Raw genomic sequence first — 21,532 nt, forward strand, 5'->3', positions numbered from 1 at the left:
CTAGAGTCACCGTTGGTAAAGTAGTTACATTACCACAAATGAGAGGCGTTCAGTTATTTTTTTGTGGTCACACGGTGTTCATGCCTTTTGTCTCTGTTTAGTCATGATTACTGAATGGTCTTGTTTTTTTTTTCTCTTATTTCATCAAGGTCACAGAGTGATCTGTTTCAAATAATGTTGATATTGTATAGAATCGTTTCTTTCAGCAGGGAACACCATGGCCTAGCTATTTAGCAGTAAACGCCATAGCCTAAATTTAGTTGCCGGGCCTGCTACCAGCTGTCAGCTGTTGACGCTGTTTATTTCCCTCTCGCCCACTTCAGATGTGGCAATGAACAATAATGAACAGTAAAGAATATCCCGGAATGTGTAGCCAGTGGCCACTGAGAGTAATAGAAAAGAGGAATTCCTTCAACAAAACAGAATTAGGGGCTCATCATGGAAATGTCTTCACACCCATGGCAGGGAAACCTCACAATATCTTTGTGGCAGAATTCCATCAGTGCTCTGGATCAGTGATTGCTATGTGTTTCCCAATTTCCCCTTTTTTCATGGTATTTCTTATCGTTTTCACCCTTGCCTACTCCACCATTCGATATTGGGCACACGGTAGGTGGAGGTACGGATAATGTAGCTTGTCTCTTTTGGTCATGGGTAGTCAGAACATAAGGAATAGTATCAAGATCTGATTGAGCTAGGTTCAGTGACTGCATGAGATTTGGGGGTGTGTCACTTAAAAAGGTCTCAAATATGTGCTATGTGTGAGAAGGATGCAAAGGAATATTTAAGCCAGAATGGCAAACACAGCAGAGAGAGCCAGCACATCACACAATGGTAGACCGCAGTTGCTAGCCTCGCTTGCATCAAGTGTGGTTATATGAATGCGATCTAACCAACAAAATGTGAGAGGAAATGACGTGTGACATATTCATCCCTGACGCGTCAGGATCTCTCAAGCACATTCATGTTCTTTCCCCCTTCCAACTGATTGGGATGGAGATTACCATGGAGAACAAAGAGGCCGAGTACGACAATGGCAAGGTCTTTGCCAGCCTTGGTCACCGAATAATTGCTTGTACGAAACCAAACTCTGCAATGAGAAGCATCCATCATGCACCTTTAAATGAGCAGGAAGTAAATCTATGTTTTGATCAGGCCACTATATATTTGGATATCTATTCATCGCAGCAGCTAATGATATCCTAATGTCAGCCTTGTGCAGCCTAGTTACTGAGTAAATGGTTAGTTGTTGGTTGACTGCGTCAAAAATTACATAAACCCTTAGAAGTGCATACTTCTTGAGAAAGGTACATTTTTCGCTTGTATATTGAACCACACCTAGGTCACATGCCTCTGGCACCTAAAAAGTCACCATTATAGAACTACAAATGCCATTTGTAGTTCCCTGGGATTTCCTAAGCACCATACGTCACTGTACAGAGGAATGCCATCAAGGATATCAACTCACACTCTTACAACCAGCCCCTCTTGACAAATTCCTCTTAGACCTGTGGAAAGAAAAATGCTTATTTTACTTAATGAGCTCATATACTTGCTCATACTGAAACAAGGATAACTACATGATGCAGGCTTCCCCCTTTGTTGTAGATCTTTAGATCCGAGTTCCAGGTTACCTATCCTCAGACAGGGTTTTTAAATATATTCCATTCCATTCCTTCCACCACCTGCTGTATGTGTTTTATCTAGAATTTCCCCCTAGAAATTCGTATTTCTATGCATATTGCTTTGCATATTTCCTAGAAGCAGACATTGGATATTCATATGCTTGCACATTGGCCTTTCTCCTTCAATTGTTCTCAATGCTTTGTGTGATCGCTAAAGTTTTCAAAGAGATCAAGTTTTCCCCAATGATCCCAAAGCTTCCTAGTCCATGTTATTTTTACTATTTGAAATCATCCAAAGTTATCAGGAGAAGGCTCTGAGTTCACCAATCGGCTAAACATCCCAGAAGCAGCAAGAAATAACTAGCTACTTCTCACTGACCAGTGGAAGCAGAAGGCAGAACAGGACTCTTCGAGTTCGTCTTTCTTTTCCCTCCCACCACAGGGGAGTTCTTGGCTTAGACAGTGGGGAACAATAGTGATTTTTGGAGTGAAGTAAGAAATGCCCTTAGGTAAAGCAAGTCCCTCTGGCTATTTGCTTTCCGTTTAGAATGCACTTTAAACCTGAGGGAAACTCTTGAGTTCTGACTCCTGAGCTGCACACGTGGGGCTGGAAAGAGGCTGGGACAGCAGCAGATAGGACGCTCAGAGAGCATTAAAGGGATATGGATCCTATTAACAGCATCACAGACTCCATCAAGAATGCCTACCCAGAAAATGCTGGGAACACCGTGCCCCTGGATCACCCCAACTGGCCCATGAGCATCCCCAGCATTTCACATGCCTCCACCTAAATGTCTATTTACATATGAGTGGATAAAGATGTGACATGTATATACAACGGAATATTATTCAGCCACGAGAAAGAAGGAAATTCTGCCATGCAACAACATGGATGGACCTTGAGGACATTATTTTAAGTGAAATACGTCAGACAGAGAAAGACAGATACTGTATGATCTCAATTATATGTGAAATCTGAACAAGATTAACTCATAGAAGCAGTAGAATGGTGGTTACCAGGGGCTAGCGAAAAGGGGGAAATCACCCATGGGTGATCAAACGATACAAATTTCCAGTTACAAAATGAGTAAGTTTTAAAGATCTAATGGTGCTCACAGCATGGTGACTATAGTTAACAATATTGTACGATACCCTTGAAAGTTGCTAAGAGAGTACACCTTAAATGTTCTCACCACAAAAAATGGCAATTATGTAAGGCAATGGAGGTGTTAACTAACCATTACTATGGTAATCACAATATACAGGTGTGTCAAATCATCACATTGTGTGCCTTAAACTTATACAATGTGATAGGTAAATTACACCTCAACAAAGCTAGAAAAAAATAATGGAGATTATAAATTGTAATACCACTTTTTAAACCATCAGTACTCAGTACTATCTCCTCTATTCTCACTCCCTTTTCTGCTGCTTTCTCAGAAATCTATAAATACATTTATCAAAATATTTTTTTCTAAAGCATTCTAGAGATACCTTTTAAAGAACAGAAGAAACTAATGTAGTATCAGATGTAGGTAATTTTTGACACTATTCTTTATCAAATACTTATAGGAAATTTAATCCAAAAAAAGTTAGGTTAATGTCCAAAAGGTCGTAAATATTTGAGGTTATCTATTCCATTGAAAACAATGTATTTGCATTTGTACTGAACAAAAATCTGCAAGTTAACAAGAGGTCTATAACCTTAAATTAAAAGTGAACAATGAGTATTACTAGAAAATGAGTTATATAAAAATTATGGTCAAGAGGCGCCCCAGGGATGAGCTCACACCAAGATAAGAAAATAATTCATTAATTGTTGGTGGATTTGTGAAAAAATAATTAGGAATTAGTATGGTGTGCTAAAAGATTACCTTAAAACTACTTCTAGATCCTTTCAGCAGTCACTACTTAACTAAATATTAATGAGTATTGAGTAAAAGACAGTAAACACTGAGATAAGCTACATTCATTCCCCTACACAATCCTTGAATGACTTATGCTCCTGTCCAACATTGAAAGAATGTGTCTTTTTCCAAGTTTCAGAATTTTGTTTCTGACAGAACTCACTCTTGTTATCATTAACGATCTTCAAAGATTATTTTTAACAAGGTTTGCCTCAGCAGGTTTGGAATGTTTATTTCTATAGATGCAACAAAAAAATGTTATTTAATTCCATAGGCCTCCTTCAGTTTGCTCTGCCGATGTAGGACCGTAGCGAACTGACAACTACTATGGCCCCCAAATTAACTTGTATCTAAAAGTTTACATAAGAAATCTTGAGGTGGAGGGGCACCGGGATGGCTCATGTAATTGAGTGTCCGACCCTTGATTTTGGCTCAGGTCATGATCCCAGGGTGGAGCCCTGCACAGAGCCTGCTTGGAATATTCTCTCTCTCCCTCTCTCTCTCTCTCAAATAAAATTAAAAAAAAAAAAAGAAATCTTGAGTTGGACCTTATAAAAGCTTTTATGGTTTTTCTTCTTGCCAAGGCTATAATACCAAGCCCAAGATATATTCTCTACTAGATTTCACATACAGTACCTATAAATTTATGTAAAACTCCCTTGTTGAGCAGCCCCTCATACACCAATTTTGATAATGTCCTTGACCTGTCAAGAAGTGGCCTTCCTTACCACCCATGAGATTAGGACCCTCCAGTCAGATATCAGGCCAATTTGCTGGAGGGGCTTTGTAGGCTTTTACCTCATATGTTTCTTAACAGTGGGCTTGGTACATGTGATTAAAAGAAAATTATTCTCAAATATGCTATTTCAGGTAAGGCCTCGGATACACAATTGAGTTAGTCAATTATGACCTGGTAAAGAGGAAAACATGTTCTTATAAATCAATGTCAATAATTATATTGCCGTGAAAAGAAAGGAGATTCAGTAAATGCATTTGTCTCTGAGTTCTGAGAGGTCAATGAGAATCAGCTACCATTTAAAGATGATTCATTTCAGTTTACAGAAGCATAATCTTCTAAATTGTGGTTAGAAAGAACTAAATAAAGTGCTTCTTAATATACTTATAAAATAACATATACAAACTATGCTACCCATATTCCAAATAACCACAATGAAATATCTCTTATCAGTTTACTCAGTCCTATGTAATTAATTCTTATTTCTCTTGGTCCTTGGTCAGTAGTCTTCTTTATGATATGTTTGCGCATAGGGACTACAGAATGTCTTGGAAATTCCTACCTAGTCCAAGTTCCTACCTAGTACAAGCTTAAACTTGTCTAAGAGGTGTTGGCTTAGAAGCCAAGGGGGTATTACTTAAAGTATCAACAGTTCAGAGTACCTGGTACACTGATGTCTACTAAGCTCTAGTCTGTGCTTCTTTGTTGAAGAGACAGATTCTACCCTGTAGCTTATAACAGAGGATCAGAAAAGCATCAGGAATCTGAAAAACATATAGTTACCATTTTTACTGCTGTTACTTCCTTCATGTAAGTCTACGTTTCCATCTGGTATCATTTTCCTTATTGAAAAACATCCTTTAACATTTCTGCCAGTGTAGGTATGTTGGTCGTGAGTTCTTTCACCTCTGAAAAAAATCTTTAGACTTCATTTTTTTCAAACCATATTTGCTGGATATAAGTTTACAGGTTCTATTTCTTCAGTATTGTAAAATATTTCTCCTCTGTCTTTCTTGCGTTGTTTCTAATGTGAAACTCACTGTCATTCTCATCTTTCTTCTACGATATATGATGTGTTAGTTTCTTCTCCAGTTGATTCTAAGGTTTTGTTCTTAATATTGATTTTCAGCAATTTAATCATAATTTGCCTTGGGTTCATTTTCTTGTCTTTTTTTTTTTTTTTGCTGGGGTGCATTGAGATTCTTGAATCTAAGAGTTTATAATTTTTTTTATCAAATTTAGAAAAGTTTTGGCCATTAATTATTTCTTCAAATATTTTTCTAACTGCTTTCCCCCAACTAGGGCCTCCAACAATGTATATATTAGGCTTATTAGAGTTTTCCCACAGTTCACTAAATGCTCTTTTCTGGTTTTTTAAATGTTTTTCTTCTGTTGCTCATTTTTTATCATTTCTATTGCTGTCTTCAAGTTCATTGATCTTTTCTTCCATACCCTGTAAACTTACAATAGTCCCATCCAGTGTGTTATCTTTTATCTCAGACATTTTAGTTTTCATCTTTGGTAGTTCAATTTTGGTATGATTTATGTCTTTCATGTTGCTACTTTATTTTTGAACATATGAAAGACAGTTATAACAACTTTAATATCCTTCTTTGCTAATTCTAATATCTGTCAGTTTTAGTCATTATGTGTAATACTTTCTGGCTTTTTTATATTCCTGGAGATTTTTGATTGATTACCAGCCATTGTGAATTTTACTTTGTTGTGTGTTTGGTATTTTTGTCCTTTTTTATTATGTACATTTCAGCTGTCCAGCTTTATAATTCAACATCTTTATATACTATACAGTGATCACCACCATAAATCTAGTTATCATCCATCCCCATAAAGTTGACCCCCTCCACCATTTCACCCACCACCCCCCAACTCCCTTCCCTTCTGGTAACCACAATTTGTTCTATCTGTAAGGGCTTGTATATTCTTTTTTTTTTTTTTTAGATTCTACATGAGTGAAAGCATATAGTATTTGTCTTTCCCCATCTATCTGACTTATTTCTCTTAGCATAATATCATCAAGGTCCATCCATGTTGTCATAAATAGCAAAATTCCATTTCTTTATGGCTGAGTAATATTTCATTGCATTAAGTACACTACATCTTTATCCATTCATCTATTGAGGGACAACAAGTTGTTTCCATAACTCAGACAATGTAAATAATGCTGCAATAAATGTAGGCATGAATATTCTTTTTGACTTAGTGTTTTCAGATTATTTGGATAAATACCCAGAAATGGAATAGCTGGGTCACATGATACTTCTATTCTTAATTTTTTGAGGAACCTCTGTAGTGTTTTCTATAGTAGCTGCATCAATTTAGAATCCCACCAACATACAGGAGTGTTCCTTTTTCTCCACATCTTTACTAACACTTGTTTTTTCTTGACATTTTGATAACAGCAATTCTAATAAGTATTAGGTAAGATTTCATTGTGGTTTCTGGTTTTGATTTCCATTTCTCTAATAGTGATGTTAAGCATCTTTTTGTGTGTTGGCCATCTGTATGTCATCTTTGGAGAAATGTCTATCAGATCCTCTACCTATTTTTTCATTGTTTTTTTTTTTATTGTTGACTTGTGTGACTTCATCATATATTTTGGATATTAACCTGTTACTGGATAAAAGGTTTGCAAATATCATCTCCCATTCATAAGTTGCCTTTGGTTTTGATGATGATTTCCTTTGCCATGCAGACGCTTTTTAGTTTGATATAGTCTCATTTGTTTCTGTTTTTCTTTCCCTGGTCTTTGAAGTCATATCCACAAAGATGTCACTAGGATCAATGGCAAGAAGTTTACTACCTGGGCGCATGGGTGGCTTAGCCCATCAACTGCCTGACTCTTGGTTTCGGTTCAGGTCATGATCTCAAAGTTCATGGGTTCAAGCCCTATGTCAGTGCACAACCTGCTTAGGATTTCTCTCTCCCTCTGTCTCTCTCTACACCTCCTTGGCTCTCTCTCTGTCTCTCTCTCTCTAAAAAAAATAAACGTAATTTTTTTTAATTAAAAAAAGGAAGTTTACCACCTATGTTTTCATCTAAAATTTTTACAATTTCTGGTCTGACATTCAAGTCTTTAAGCCATTTGAGTTAATTTTTGTGCATGATGTAAGATAGTGGTCTAATTTCATTATTTTGCATTTGGCTCCAGTTTTACCAGTACCACTTATTGAAGAAACTGTCCTTTCTTCATTGCATATTCTTTACTCCTTTGTCATAGATTAATTGTCCATATATGTCTGGGTCTATTTCTGGGTTAATTCTGTTCCATTGCTCTGTTTTTGCACCAATGCAATACTGCTTTGAATATTACAGTTCTGCAGTATAGTTTGGAATCAGGCAGTATGATATCTCCAACCTTGTTCTTTTTCAAGATTGATTTGGCAATTCAGGATCTTTTGTGGTTTCATACAAATTTTACAATTATTTGCTGTAGCTCTGTGAAGTATGCCATTGGAATTTTGATAGGTATTGCATTGAATCTATAGATTGTTTGGGGTAGTATATATATTTTCACAATATTAATTATTTTAATCCATAAGCATGGAATATCTTTCCATTTATTTGTGTTCTTCAATTTCTTTCATCAGTGTCTTATGGTTTTTAGTGTACAGGTCGTTCACTTCCTTGGTTAAAGTTCTTTCTAGGTATTTTATTCTTTTAGATATTTTTGCATTCCTATAATTTTTTAAATTTAAATTCAAGTTAGTTAACATACATGTAGTCTTGGCTTCAGGAGTAGAACCCAGTGATTCATCTCTTACATATGACACCCAGTGCTCATCCCAAAAAGTACCCTCCTTGGTATGATGCTAAGTGAAATAAGCCAGTCAGAGAAAGACAAATATCATGTTTTCACTCATATATGGAAGTTGAGAAACTTAACGGAAAATCAGGTGGGAAGGGAAAGAAAAAAAATAGTTACAAACAGAGAAGGAGGCAAACCATAAGAGATTCTTAAATACAGAGAACAAACTGAGGGTTGATGGGGGTAGGAGAGCAGGGGGGTGGGGAAAATGGGTGATGGGCACTGAGGAGAGCACTTGTTGGGATGAGCACTGGGTGTTGTATGCAAGCGATGAATCATGGGAATCTACTCCCAAGGCCAATAGCACACTGTATACACTGTATGGTAGCTAACTTGACAATAAACTATATTTTTTAAAATAATAAATAAATAAATAAAATATATGCACCCTTTAAAAAAAGAAAAAAAGTACCCTCCTTAATGCCCGTCACCCATTTAACCCATCCCCCCACCCATCTCCCCTACCTACAGCAACCCTCCATTTGTTCTCTGTATTTAAAAGTCTCTTATGGTTTGCCTCCCTCTCTGCCTTTATCTTGTTTTTCTTTCCCTTCCTCTATGGTCATCTGTTGTGTTTCTCGAATTCCACACATGAGTGAAGTCATATACCTGTCTTTCTCTGACTGACTTATTTCTCTTAACACACTCCAGTTCCATCCACGCTGTTGTAAATGGCAAGATTTCATTCTTTTTCATCTCTAAGTAGTGTTCCATTGTGTGTGTATGTATATGTACGTGTATACGTGTTTGTGTGTGTGTGTGTGTGTGTGTGTGTGTGTATGCACACCACATCTTTAACCATTCATCAGTTGATGGACATTTGGGCTGTTTCCGTAGTTTGGCTATTGTTTAAAGTGCTGCTATAAACATTGGGGTGCATGTACTCCTTCGAATCAGCATTTATGTGGCCTTTGGGAAAATACCTAGTAGTGCAACTGCTGGGTCGTAGGGTGGATTTATTTTTAACTTTTTGAGGAACCTCCACACTGTTTTCCAGAGCGGCTGCACCAGTTTGCATTCCCACCAACCGTGCAAAAGGGTGCCACTTTCTCTGCATCCTTGCCAACATCTGTTGTTTCCTGAGTTGTTAATTTTAGTCACTCCGACCAGTGTGAGGTGGTATCTCAATGTGGTTTTGATTTGTATTTCCCTCATGATGAGTGATGTTGAGCATCTTTTCATGTGTCTATTAGCCGTCTGGATGTCCTCTTTGGAAAAGTATCTATTCATGTCTTCTGCCCATTTCTTCACTGGATTATTTGTATTTTGGATGTGGAGTTTGGTAAGTTCTTTATAGATCTTGGATACTAACCCTTTATCCAATATGTCATCTGCAAATGTCTTCTCCCATTGCGTTAATTATCAATTTTTCTGAACCTGTTTTCAGATGCAATTAAGTTACTTGGAAATACTTTTATCACGTCTTGCTTTTTAAGATTTGTTAAGCAGGGCAAGACCAACGTTTTCTCTATGGCTAATTACTCCCCATTATTCAGGCAAGACTCTTCTGAGTGCTTTACTCGATGCCCTGCCAGTCTTGAGTTTTTCTATCTAGATGTTGGGAATCGGTGCTATTACCAGCTCTGTGTGAGCTTCAGGCACTGTTATCTCTGATGCCCTTAGACAGTTCTGTCCCTGGCCTTAAGTAATTTTACATGCAAGTGTTGATTAGTACTAGAGTCAAATACTCAGAGAGATTCTCCCCAGAACTTCAGAATTATTTCTTTGTGTAGCTTTGAGAATAACTCAGTCTTATTGCGATTTCTTACCCCTACATAAATGTGGTCTATGGCTTAAAGCCACTGCTGCTGAAGGAAGCTTTGATCACTATCTCAGAGAAATTCAATTCTTTATATAAAAATGGAATACCATTAGCTAATAGGGATACAGAGTAAACAAAGTAAATGCTTAGTTAGCTGCTCAGGGTCTGAACATTTTAATGCTAATTGCTATGCTATAGATATTAACCTAGTAAATGCACAATTCTCACTTTTTTTTTAGTATTACCAAAAGACACTTCATTTACTTCTCTTATGTCCATCATTTCCTACAGTGCCGATCTGAAGATGGGCTTACACCTTGTGCCATAGATAAGAATCTTATCAGGGAGAGAAGAAAGATGCGAGTACTGGAAAGTAGTAGCGAGTTTGTGTATTTATTTGAGTGTCCGTAGGGACAAACAGGCTGGATTGTAACACGTGTGCGCACGCATATGCGGGAGTGGGAGAGTGTGTGTCTACTTGTATGGGCATCGGACTGTAACACAGCTGTCTGTCGGAGGAGTCTTTTAGAAAGTTATGTAGCTGAGGGAATGAGAAACAGCACGGCTGTGTACCTGTGGGGTCGTCTGCGTCTTGTGAGAGAAAACCAGAGTTCTGTGGAATTACATGAGGTGGCAAACTAGGCTGCCATGAGGCGGCCGTGTGGAAATGGCAGGTCAGAAGGGGTGGAACCAGGCTGCGTGGTAACCATGAACAGGCAGGGCTTCGGATGCTAACCTTCCCCGGCAATGAGATTTTGTTCCGCCTCATTGGAATTCAGTGACCATGTCCTCAAATCCCTTTGTTCTAGGACAAATTCTGAGAAACGAATTAAGATTACAGAGCATATCCACCAAAAGCTCATATTTGAATACGCTTAATGTTTCAAAATTTCATTCTGAAGTCATATTTATGCTGCAGTAGTATTTAAATAAAATTTGGATGACCTCTAAAAACACCCTGCAAAACAAATGAAGTATTATAAGCACAGAGCTAAGAAGTCAGGGTCTATTTATTTAAATACAATTTGGCTGTGGCAGATGGTTTTGCTTGCCAAGTTCAAGAGAGCCTATCCTGGTAGCTGCTTTGCTTTCAGATACAGGACTTCCATGGATAAATAGAAAAGCAAAATTAATAGGCAGAGAAAGGGTCATTTTAAAAAGAGCCCATCACTCTCATTACTTCCCCACGTCTCATGGAAAGTAGCCCAGATCAAATTCATGAGCCAGTTGGAGAACTATGCACTGCTATTCTTTTAGAGGGAAAACTCTGGAAGATATTAGAAGAGAGCCCAACAAACGCCCAATTGCTGATTGTGTATAAGACCATTCACCAGACACTTTGTAAACGCATCTTCTCAGTGCGCCTGGCAAAGGGAGAGGAGCACAGTAGAGGAAGTTGGTCAGACATATGACCCTCATCCTGATGATCAAGTGGAGACATATCCAGCAAATACAAATGAGGCAGTGTTTCAGCCTAAGCACGTGCCACGTTCCCTGTTATTCACCCAAGCCCCAGCACTATGCTATTCTCGGCACAGGTAGGACAGCATCAAAGGATCCAGTGGCAATGACCTCTGTTTGCCATCTTCATTGAATTTTGATTAAACATGAGTTTTATTCAAAATTCACTCAACAAATAGTTAATGGATGACTACAACGTTCAAGGCACTGTTCTAGGACCTTAAGACACAACGGTGAGCAGAATAGAACAATAGCCTGCCCCTTTAGAGGTTATCTTTTAGCTGGGGAGAGAAAAGAAACAATAAACACAATAAATAAGCAGCCACCTAATATGGTAGAAGGTAATAAGTGCCATGGGGGAAAATGCTAGACTGGTTAAGAGGGATCAGGAGTACTGAGGGGCAGGTTGGAAATTTAAAAACAGAGGATGGGATAGTCCCCATTGAGAAAGCGTCATTTGAGTGGGGACATGAAGGAGGTGAGGGGGTTGGTCAAAGAGATACGTAGGAAAAGAACCCTGGGAAAAGCACATTGCAGGCAGAGAAACCAGGGCAGGACCCTGACGTGGGAACGTGCACAATCTGCTCAAGGAACAGCAAGTAGGCCAAGGGGCTGGAACCAAGTGAAAGGAGAACAGGAGACAAAGTTAGAAGCGGGGGGATAAGGGTGGTAGTGGCACATATCATGGAGGGACTTGGGGGTGTCGTTGAAAGAACACTAAAAGAAGATGGTAACATGAGGGAAAGAACACTACACCTGAAGTCAGAAAGATCAGGTTCAAATCCTGATCTGTACGTTTCTAGTGGCATATCTTTAGGCAAGTCACTTCATTATTCAGGGACTGAGTTTCCTCAAGCCAGTTCACCAAATATTTGTGAAGTGCTTCCTCTGTCCCAGCAGATTCAGAGATGGGAAGCTTCCCAAATGGAAAGCACCCATTTGGCCGAGAAGTGTACAGACATATGGCGAGAAGACAAGGAAACCAACAGATCCAGTAGCGTACAGTGGATGTAACAATATAGGTGAAAGGTGGAGGGATGGAGGCAGACGGGAGGCTTCCCTGACCACCCAATCACCTCCCTCCATCCTTATGCTCTATCACATCACCCTTTTTTTCCTCTGTGGTACATATCACAGTCTGAAATTCTTGTATTCTTTGCTTTATTGTCTCTCTCTCCTTACTAAAAAAAAAAAAATCTGAACAAGGGAAGGACTCACGTTTGTCTGCTTCACTGCTGCGTCGGATCCCAAATGTTTAGCACCAGACCAGGCACGAGGTTGGCCCTCTTTACTGTGAAAAGAATGTCAGTACAATAACTGAAAGTGTCACAGAATAGGGGACACTTAAACTGTTTTTCAACGTTTAGATAGAGGTCAGTGGACAGACAAGGTGGATTAGGTCATTTTCGGAATACGAACCAGCTTGTGCAAAGGCAAAGGGTGTGTTCAGCAAGAATCACATGTCTACCATACAGGGGGATAATACCAGTTCTCTCATAAAATGGTTATGAGAATGAGATGAGATCATGCGTCTGAGTGGGGTAGAATGGCTCCCCATAGTTCCCGCTGGAGGCATGCAGAGAATATTTGTTATAGACAGTCTCAGCTATGTGGTGCCAAAAGACCTCTTTGATGGAACTGTTATACAATTGCCTGGATGTCTCAGTGCCATTTCATGCAGCTGTTGTGTCCGCAAGAAGAATTTATGAGCGGGTTGTTGCTTCCTTTCAAACATTCCAAATGGGTATCTAAACCCTGATTCTCCCTTTGTAGTCTCTTACGACCTAAGCACCACTGGGATAAAACTCTAATAAATAATCGATATAGTTTCTCTCAAGGGGAATGCCACTCTTACAGTCCATGAAAGATAAATGTGGCTGTAGCCTTTGAAAGAAGTCACCTTTATGAAAGATCTATTAAATCAATATGGGGGATCTTCAGGGTGAGAAAAAGAATGCCAACAACGGATTTTGGCAGACTCACACAGGCCACTCCAAAAATGTTGTAAAACAGCACGCACGCAACCCGATGGGAGTCAAGGAATCAGCATTTGCAATGCAATTGGGATCTAGCCTTGTGATCTGCTCATTTGATTTCCACAATACTGTTTTTAATTTAAATCAAAACTGACAGGTGAAAAGATTTGCAGAAATCTATGTCCATAATAATCTTTTTAGTGTTTCACTGCATCTAGTGTTAGAATGATGGGACAGGAAATGAGATAGGAAAAATAGGCACGGGAAAATTGTTTCTAGAGCCTTTGATTCTATAGAGGCTAAAGACTAAAAAATAGAAGATTAGGAGTGACGGTATATTTGGGTTCAAATCCAGGCTCAGACACTTAAAGCTCTATGCTCATCACCAAGTCACTTAGTCTCTAAGCCTCGTCTCTAAAATGGAAATAATACAAATTATACCTGAACTCATGGGGTAGACAGAAGGAACAAATGAGATGACAGATGTGAAGTTAATTCTTTAAAATAAGATATTATATACAACTGCTATTTTTTATGCCCATATTTACTTTCTACAAGTGTTAACTGGGAATGGTATGGGTTTTTCTAGTTTATGTTTCAGCTAGCGATAACACATTGCCAGTAGCTTTGCAAAATACTTCTTTTTTTGAAAAACTATGAACGTGTTGCTGACAGACTACCTTTGATAATCACCTTGCTTATACACTATCAAAATTCTATATTTAGCCTCAAAGGTATTTCTTAACGTTACATGAGATCAAAGATGGTCTTGTCCATTCTTGTATCACCACTGTCTAGACCAGTCCCTGGCACACAGGTGGTACTCAGTAAATAGTTGTCAATTAAGGATATGGTCGATTAATCTATGACAAAAGAGCCAAGAAGGGCACCTGGATGGCTCAGTCAGTTAAGCAACCGGCTCAGTTTCGGCTCAGGTCATGATCTCACAGTGAGTTCGAACCCCATGTCAGGCTCTGCACTGACAGCGCAGAGCCTGCTTGGGATTCTCTCTCTTCCAGTCTCTCTGCCTGTCACCCACACTCTCTCTCTTTCTCAAAATAAATAAATAAACAAGCATTAAAACAAAAAGAACCAAGAATATACAATGGAGAAAAGATAGTCTCTTCAACAAATGGTGCTGGAAAACTGCACAGCTACATGCAAAAGAATGAAAAAGGACTATTTTCATACCCCATACATAAAAATAATCTCTAACTGTATTAAAGACCTCAATGTGAGACCTAAAACCATAAGACACCTAGAAGAAGACATAAATAATAATTTCTTTGACATCGGCCATGGAAACATTTTTCTAGATATGCCTCCTCATGCAAAGGAAACAAAAACAAAATCAAATTATTGGGACTAAACTAAAGTAAAAAGGTTTTGCACATCAAAGGAAACCATCAACAAAACAACAAGACAACCTACTGAATGGGAGATGTTTGCAAATGATACATCCATAAGGGGTTAATATCTAAAATATATAAAGAACTTCTATAACTCAATACCAGAAAAATACATACTCTGATTCAAATGGGCAGAGGACATGAATACACATTTTTTCCAAAGAGGACGCAGGGATGGTGAACAGACATGAAAAGATGCTCAACATCAGTGATCATCAGGGAAATGCCAATCAAAACTACAATGAGATATCTATCACCTTACACCTGTCAGAATGGCTAAAATCAAAAAGACAACAAAGAACAACTGTTGGTGAGGATGCAAACTGGTGCAGCTGTTGTAGAAAACAGTATGGAGGTTCCTCAAAGAATTAAAGATAGAATGATCATATGATCCAGTAATTCCATTACTGGGTACTTATCCACAGAACATGAAAACACTAATTCAAAAAGACATACTTATGTGTATATGTATATATACATATATATGCACACATATGTATATACACACATTACATACATATATATATACATACATATATACACACAGATATATACATATATACATATATGTATGTATGTAATGTGTGTATAGACATAACGGAATATTACTCAGCCATAAAAAAGAATGAGATCTTTACATCTGCCACAGTATGAATGGGCCTGGAGGGTATAATGCTAAATGAAATAAGTCAGTCAGAGAAAGACAAATACTACATGATTTCACTCTTATGTGGAATCTAAGAAACAAAACAAATAAATGAAGAAAAAAAGAGACAAACAAAAAACAGACTCTTAAATACAGAGAACTGGTAGTTGCCAGAGGGAGGTGGCTGGGGGTATGGGGGAAATAGATAAAGGGATTAAGAGTACACTTATCTTGATAAGCATTGAATAATGCACAGAATTGCTGAATCATTAGACTGTATATCTGAAATTAATATAACACTGCATGCTAATTATACTTCAATTAAAAAATATCATTAGACTGTATATCTGAAATTAATATAACACTGCATGCTAATTATTCTTCAATTACAAAATAGTTATTAACTAATAAATTAGTTAACAAACCTACATTTTCCCCCTTTGCCATTATGTTTCTTCATACCCATCCCAGAGTTCAGCCTCATTGAATTACATTCTCCTCACTATGCATTCTGTACATCCTCAGCTCGAGGTCCGTGTTCAAACTTACTCCTTCCACCTAGAATGCCTTCCCACCATTCATTTCATGTCTTCTTATCCTAACCTAGAGGGCTTCACTTTTATCCTAATTAGAAGTAATATCTCATTCCTCTAGGCTCAGAAAACATTGTACTTGCACTTCTCATATGGTATTTGTAACATTCCATCTTGTGGTATGCAAATTGAAGAATGTGTTTTATTTATCCTACTGAGCTACATCTTTAATGGATCCAGGACCCTTAATGGATTCACTGATACATTTAACACAGTGGCTACCACAGTGGCCTGTGCAAAAAAGATACTCAATAAACATTTGTGGACTACCCAAATGAAAGTCAGACAGAAGGCAGAAAGAATTACGAGTTTTCTACTCACTGGATAAAAATTCTAGAAAGTGCTGTTTGTATTTAAATCAGAGTGCAGTTTCTTGAGAAAAGAAGCCAACAGTTTCTTATTGAAAAATTAAGACACCAGAATATTTGAATTCAACACTCTTATTAAAATGTCTTGGGAGCTTATATTTTCTAATTTAATGATTCAGTAGAGATGAAGGAAACGTATATGATGCAAATGTGTTAAAAATTCAGCAACCTATATTAACTAAATCTCAATCTGCAAGCTTGAAAGCTTCCCTATGATAATCTTCTATTCAATGACCTTTTATATTTATCCTTTGGAAACTATGCTTAAACTTAATAACCCAACTTTCTCATTATCATTTATTTTGACCTCAAGACTAATTTTGCAGCCTGCAGGGGAAAACTTTTCCTGCTAATTAGTCCTTCTTGGTTGTATGCCAAGAGAAATGACAAATTTCACCTTGTTTAAGATGCCTCTTGATACTGGTTTAAGCCAACTGAAGAAACCATGTATAATTTTTTAACTCACATATTTATTCCCATGAGAAAGAAACCAACATTTTACCCCAAAATTTCTCACTCTTTAACACCATTTAGCAACACACAACTCAAAACCCTGGTATTTAATTGTTAGCATAATAAAATATAGACATAGTAAAATAACTTAGAAGTCACATACTAATTTCAATAGATTAACTTGAGTCTGCCTTTCATCCTCGCTGTATTGCAAATGATGGGCTTATTACTAAAGTCTACCCCTATTTCCTCTGTCAGGTTGATTATACACTATTAAGCCTTGTGCAATTAAGGGACATTTTAGTGTTGAAGTTAAATAGTTTATTAATGGATCTGTGTTATGAGTGGCAATCCTCAGCCATTTGTTTATCCTTCTAAAAGGAGATAAGGATGTACAATCAGTAATTCTGTTTTAATGCCAACTTCTCCACTGTTTCAAAATTCTTCGAGATGATTCAACTTTTCAGAATCACCCATTTTCAGTAGCGACATTTTTACTGGACTACTGACAAGATACGTACTTTTATGCTGCCAGCACCACCCTCCCACATGACCTTTTACTGGGGTTCTATTAAACATCTCAAGTCAAGAAAGTGTATCTTCTCATTATTATCAGTTAAAAAAAAAGAAAAAAAAAGGAAATGTATCTTCTGTTTCCCACTTATTGATGCTTTATCAAAAGGGATATTTGGAAAACCTGGGTTCAAATGTTAGTTTTGGCACTAACTCATGTGGTTTGCTTTTGCCAATATTCTCTTCAAATCCCCTTGCTAGAATAACATATCTAACACTTCAGTGCCCATTTTTGCATTTATAAAATGGATATAACACATGTACTACCCTCGATTTACCCCCCAGTGCTTTACAAAACACAATTTAGCCATGCTAGCTCTGCTTAAAATGCACAAAGGGCTGCCTGCTGCCTACAGGATGAAGCCCCTACTCCTCGGCTTGGTAACCGAGGTCCTCCTTGATTTCACCATATTGATTTCTGTAGCTTTTACGTGTGGAAAATGAGGGGCCGCGACTGGCTCACACGACCGCGTCGACTGATAACGCCTCTTCTCAGCTCCACATTCAGTGACATGAAATCGGTCACGATGGGGGTATTTACATCGCGGAAATCAGCAACCAGAAAATGGGTTGTTAAGCATTCAGCAGCACACCACCGGTGTTAGGCACTTTAATCAGAGCCGCTCTGATGGTCACCCTCCAATAACATCCCATCCAACTCAAAAGGAAAGCTCAAATCCTTCCGATGGTTTGGAAAGTTTTATGCACTCTGGCCTTCATTACTCTCCCCAATTTCACCCCCTCCAACTTCTTCCCCCCGTCATATATGCTGTTGTAGCCACGTGAGTTCACCGTTCCTCAAATACAACACGCAAACTTCCAACTCAAGGACAAGCAAACCACTGCTTGCTGGTCTTTCTACCTCAAGGACAGATCTTCACACGGACTCCTCCTCACCCTTTAAGTCCAATCTTCAGAGACATTTTCACTGATCCGTGCTGCAGCTTTCTTATGTAGCCTTTCTATGCAAATTAGAACCAAGTCCCCGCTTACGGGGGCTTATCCCTGCAGAACAGGCCTTGGAGAACAGGCAGTACCTTTGGAGGAAGTAACTCAATGAAAATGCCACCTGATGGCAGGGCACTTAATCTGGCGAGCAGAGTTTGAGCTAGGTTTCTGCCCTCACCTGCCCCACAGCTGAGCACCTTTGGGAGGTGCCAAACTCACCGCCATACATGAGACACTGTCTCCCACCAGTCTATATAAATGGCCACAGCCTCAAGTAGCTCCTTCACATTACCCTCTTTGTTTTATATCACCTGTTACAATACGTAATTACTAGTTTAAGCCAACTGAAGAAGCTATGTATATTTTTTTAACATAGCGTATTTTTCTTCATGAGAAAGAAATCACTCTATCCAAACATTCCTTCCTCTTTTAACACCATTCAGCAATACACGACTTGGAACTCTGGCATTTAATTGTTAGCATAATGAAATATAGAAGTAGTAAAAAAACCATTTGGAAACTACATCCTAATTTTAGAGTGTCTGAACTTCATCCTTGATTTATTTCAAATGATTGGCTTATTACCAAATTCTATCTCTACCTCCTCTGTCAGGTTACACTGCTTGTTTCTCAGTTTAGTCTCCTATACTCACAACCGGATGTGACCTTGATGAAAGTAAAGACCGTGTCTTCTTTACTAGCGTATCTGCAGAGATAGAACAATGCCCAACAAATGTTTACCGAAGACTGAAAGAAAGCTGAAACAACAGGCTCTCATGTACTATTTCGTTGAATGAAGAATATGTCTTCTGCCTAAAAGTAGAAACATTTTGAACTAGATTATCTCTGCATCCCTTCCAATTCAGACATTCTAGGATTTCATGTTATTTCCACTCAGAAAAATTCCTACCACAACAGATAGGGTGGCAAAGGTAGGGGGAGGAATTGTTGCATTTGGGCAAAGGCAATAAATTTGCAGGATTCTGGAATCCTCCCCCTCTGTTTTCTGGAGGGGGAAGGTTAGACTTTGAACTCTAGTTTGTGTATCTTGAAAAAATAGGTTCCTCTTTTTGGGCCTCAGTTTCCTCATCTGTTAAATCATGGGCTTAGACCAAACCAACCTTGAAAATGAAAAAGCTCCATTTTATAGGCTTAAAAGCAGAAATATTTTTCCCAAAATGCCTTGCTGGGAACCACAGTATGTAACAGAAATTGAGGAGTTTCAGCTCTGGTTGAAGTGGGGACAAGAGGGTCCAGACCTTGCCAAGTCCATAGATCACAGTGTGAAAATTCCTTCACTACATGCTCCTAAAAGTTTATGCCTTCTCTAACATCCTATGACTTTATGATTTTGTCACTCACTAGATTCCTGGGTCAGTGGGGGTGTGATAGGCAACGATGAGTTGAGAATTCACTCATTCAACAAATATTCGAATGTCTTCTGTATTGTAGGTACTATGTCACATGAAAGGGTGGATGAACAGCATGACCAAAAAAGCATGGAGACTCTAAGATTCAGTCCGATAGATTTCGTAAGCCATTCTATCAAGCCTTCCTCCATTCCCACTGTACCCACCCCCACCTCCTCCCAGAAAAAGGAGACTGCATCTAACCATGTGGAAGAAAAAACACCATGACCTTGATGTATCTTAGGGCCTAGTACCTTAGGACCATCATTTTTCTATTACAGGAGTAAACTCTTCTGCTTAAATGAGTCCATTTGCCCAAACCTTTCAACTGTGAAATAAGTAATCTAAATATTATTCTAAGGTAAGCTATAGTAGTTTCCCCTGTATTTTGGTCATCAGAGTAAAGCCAATTGCAAATAAAAAGCAATACCAAATCAAGCAATAAGTTCACTGGCTTGCAAAGCCCCTGCAATGTACTTTCTAAAACTATTTAGTCAATAAAAATACTAGACAAAAGGTAAGTGTCCAACCACCGAGCATACCAATCTGGAGTAAGATCTTCGTTCAAGATCCAATTTACCATATTAGTTTTCTGACAAATGAGGAGACCAGACAGAGTGTAGTTGTGCAATAACAACTATTAATAGGGTTAGGACTGTTAGTGGTGTGAAACAGGGCAGCAGTAGTCAGATGATTCTAGAGATATGTGAAAAGTAGACTCGGCAAGACTTGCTATTTTTTTCCCTATAGGTCACAGAGAGAAGGAAGGGATCAGAGATGAATCTGTTTTTAGTTTTATGACTGGATAGATCAGGTGGTACCCACTGCTGATACAGGAAGCAGGATAGGGAGCTGGTTGAGGTAGAAGAAAATGGTGGCTGTAGTTTAGACATTTCCAATGTCACTTTCCCATGCAAGTTCAAAGCGAGCTAATGTATCTCAAAATGGGGTCCACAGACATGTTCTCAGGGATGTTTTGTTTTTTTAATTCTCTGTTTTCACTGTGGTGGTAAAATTTTATAGAGATAAATGCTCATTTTCTGATCACCTTGTGGAATTAAATGAGATAATAAATGATGCATTCAAGCCAAGTGAAGGCAAATTATGTTGTGGCTGTCTGTTTTACACACACACACACACACACACACACACACACACACACACACACACACGTTTCACTGTGATTTAAAACCAGAAAAGTGGTGGCAGAGTGGAGTCAACGAGGAACACACAGAACAGGAATGCGGAATTCAGAAACACCATGTCCACAACGAAGTGATTTAGTTTTAACAAAACAACATTATCTGTCACTTTATACTATGATTTTCTAGTTTTTATTACATTCAACTTGAGATGTTGCCATTTTAGCTTTAATGATAAGGAATACACACAGAATTTATATCTTTAAAGCATTCTTAGGAAAATAATATAAGAATATTAAAGTTAATGCCTGGGCATATGCATACATTTCCCTTCTTTTAAAAAGAATCACCATATTATTCTATTTTCAAAGCAAAGGTGAAAAACAACGGATTACAGTTCGTGACTTATATTTGAACTGAAATTGTGTGTGTGTGTGTGTGTGTGTGTGTGTGTGTGTGTGTGTGACAGATAAGCAGAGAACAAGAAAGAGCCCATTACAGAGCTCTGATAATCATTAACATTTAGCAGTGAAGCAGAGAGGGAGGATGAGCCAGTAAAGGAGGTGCAGAAGGAGGTGCCAGAGAAGTAAGGGGACAACCAAGAAAGCGTCGTGTAACGAAAGTCAGTAAATGGGACATTTCAAGAAAGAGAATGGTCACAGAAGCAAGTACTGCTGAGAGGTCATGTTAGAATAGGA

Source organism: Felis catus, chromosome X, assembly GCF_018350175.1.
Source record: "Felis catus isolate Fca126 chromosome X, F.catus_Fca126_mat1.0, whole genome shotgun sequence".
Classification (NCBI taxonomy): domain Eukaryota; kingdom Metazoa; phylum Chordata; class Mammalia; order Carnivora; family Felidae; genus Felis; species Felis catus.